This window comes from Orycteropus afer, unplaced genomic scaffold (genome assembly GCF_000298275.1).
Source record: "Orycteropus afer afer isolate SDZICR_OR568_19922 unplaced genomic scaffold, OryAfe1.0 scaffold00179, whole genome shotgun sequence".
In the NCBI taxonomy this organism is placed as follows: Eukaryota; Metazoa; Chordata; class Mammalia; order Tubulidentata; family Orycteropodidae; genus Orycteropus; species Orycteropus afer.
In genome coordinates, this window is record NW_006921766.1 from 114,727 (window position 1) to 117,553 (window position 2,827).

A 2,827-nucleotide genomic window follows, 5' to 3' on the forward strand; every position below is an offset into this window, starting at 1 on the left:
GTTGTTTTCATCTTTTGGCTATTGTAAATAGTGCTGCAATGAACATGGGTGTGCATATATCTGTTCTTGTCATGGCTCTCACTTCTTCAGGGTATATACCTAGTAATGGATTAGCTGGGCCAAATGGTATTTCTAATTCCAGCTTTTGAAGGAATCGCCATACTGCTTTCCACAATGGTTGTACCATTTTACAGGCAAAGGACATCTTTCAAGTGCTGAAGAGCAAAGATGTTTCCTTGAAGACTAAGGTGTGCTTGACACAAGCCATGGTATTTTCAATTGCTTCACATGCATGTGAGAGCTGGACAATGAAAAAGGAAGACTGAAGAAGAGTTGATGGTTTTGAGTTGTGGTGCTGGCAAAGAATGCTGAAATACCATGGACTGCTTAAAAGAACTGATAAATCTGTCCTGGAAGAAGTGCAGCTGGAATGCTCCTTGGAAGTGAGATGGCCAAACTTTGATTCCCCTACTTTGGTCATATTGTCAGAAGGGACTGTTCCCTGGAGAAGGATATCATGCTTGGCAAAGTAGAGGGACAACAAAAGAGGGGAAGGTCCTCAATGAGGTGGATTGATGCAGTGGCTGCATGATGTGCTCAGGTACAGTAAAGATCATGGGGCTGGTTCAGGACCAGGCAGTGTTTTGTTCTGCTCTGTATGAGGTCGCTGTGAGTCGGAGATGACTCGATGGCACCTAACAACAACAACAACAGAGTTTATATGGAAGGAATCAGATAACATGTACTCTTTAATGTCTGTCTTTGTTTAGTCATCTCTTTTGTTGTATATATAAGTTATTTATTTCTTTTTATTGCTAAGTGATGCTATACAATTGTGCATCACAATTGTTTATCCATTCACTGGTTGAAGGACATTTGGATTGCTTCCAGGCTTTAGTGATTATGAATAAAGTCACTATCAATATTCATCCCACAGACCACCATGGTCTTTTGTTTTCATTTCAGTGGTCCAGTGTTTTCATTTCTTTTTGGCAAATACCTAGAAGTAGAATTGCTAGGTCATATGGTAAGTGTATGTTTAATGCACAACAAACTGCCAAATTGTTTTCCAAAGTAGATGTACTATTTTTCATTCCGATCAGCAAAGTAAGTAGCTCTGGTGGCCCAAGGCATTTGACTGCTAACCAAAAGGTTGGTGGTTCAAACCCACCATCCACTCCATGGAAGGAAGACTGGGCAATCTACTTCCATAAAGATTTACCATCTTAGAATCCCAAGGGGGGTCTCTGTGAGTTGGAATCAACTCGATGGCAGTGATTTTTTGTTGATCAGTAAAGTATGAGAGTTACTGTTACTCCACATCTTCATCAACACTTGCTATTACCAGTCTTCATTGCTTTAGTCTTTCTGTGTGTGTGGTAGTTATTTGTATTTCTCTGGTGATTAATAATGTGTAACATCTTTTCATGTGTTTTTCACCATTTGTGTATCTTTTTAATGAAGTATCTATTCAAATTGTTGCCCATTTTTCTTAAATCAGGTTGTTTGTGTTCTTTTTATTAAGCTGTAAGTATTCTTTACATATTATAGATACCAGTCATTTGTCATTGATTGCAAATATTCTTCCCAACTGTGGCTAGCCTTTTCATTTTCTCACCAGTGGTTTTGTTTGTTTGTTTGTTTTTTAAGAACTGACATTTTAAATTTTTATTAAATCCAATTTATCAATTTTTTCCAATGGTCCTGTCTAAGAAGCCTTTCTTAGGCCTCAAAGTCACACCGATTTTCTCCTATGCTGAACTCTAGTTTTTTTTTTTTTTTTAAATGATTTCAATGTTTTGTTTATTTCTATAATTTCATGTTTATTTTTGAGAATGCTTTAAATTGTTCAAGTATCATCTGTTGAGAATACTATCTGTATTCCTTTGAATTATCTTTTTCAAAAATTTGATTTTATGTGTGCAGATGTTTTTCTGGACTCTCCATTCTGTTCCATTCTCCCATGTGTTTATTCTTACACCAATAACACATAGTCTCGATCAATGTAGCTTTAAATTAAATCTTGAAACCAAGTAAAGTATGTCCTCCAAATCTGTTCTTATTTTTGAAAGTTGGTTGGCTAGTCTAGTTACTTTATATTTCCATAAAGATTTTAGAATTAACTTGCTGATTTCTAAAAAAAAAAAAAATGCTGGCATTTTGATTGAGATCACATTAAATGTGTAGATCAGTTTGGAAAGAATGGACATTTTAACAATATTAAGTCTTGTAATTCATAATGTCTCACCAGTCAGTTAGGATTTTAAAAGATTTCTTTCAGCAATATTTTGTCATTTTTAGTATATACACCAGATGCTTTCCACTAATGATTTCCATCCTATTGAATATAGTGAGTCTTGTTTTAAGAACTAGCATATGGTTTATTCTGGTGGATGTTAATGCACACTTAAAAAAATGTGTATTCTAATGTTGGATGGAATGTTCTATAAATGTCAAGCAGGTCAGTATGGCTACAATGTTTTTTCATGTTTTCTATGTTTATCAGTTTCATCGACTTTGGAAAATTTTTGGCTCTTATTTCTTTAAATCTTTTTTTGTTATCCCTTTATTTTCCTCAGTATGCCAACTATATGTATGTTGTTGTTGTTGTTATGTGCCATTGAGTTGGACCTGACCCATAGTGACCCCTCCTTGGGTTTCTGCAGCAGTATCACCAGGGACAACTCAGGGACGCACAAAACAGCAGGGCAGAAGAGCAGGAGAAAGGGGATTAAAAGCCAGGAAGCCAGACAGAGGTACAGTCAGCCACAGGGACCCAGTTGCAGGTGATACGAGAGGTCTCCAACAGCAAGACAAACTTGTCTGT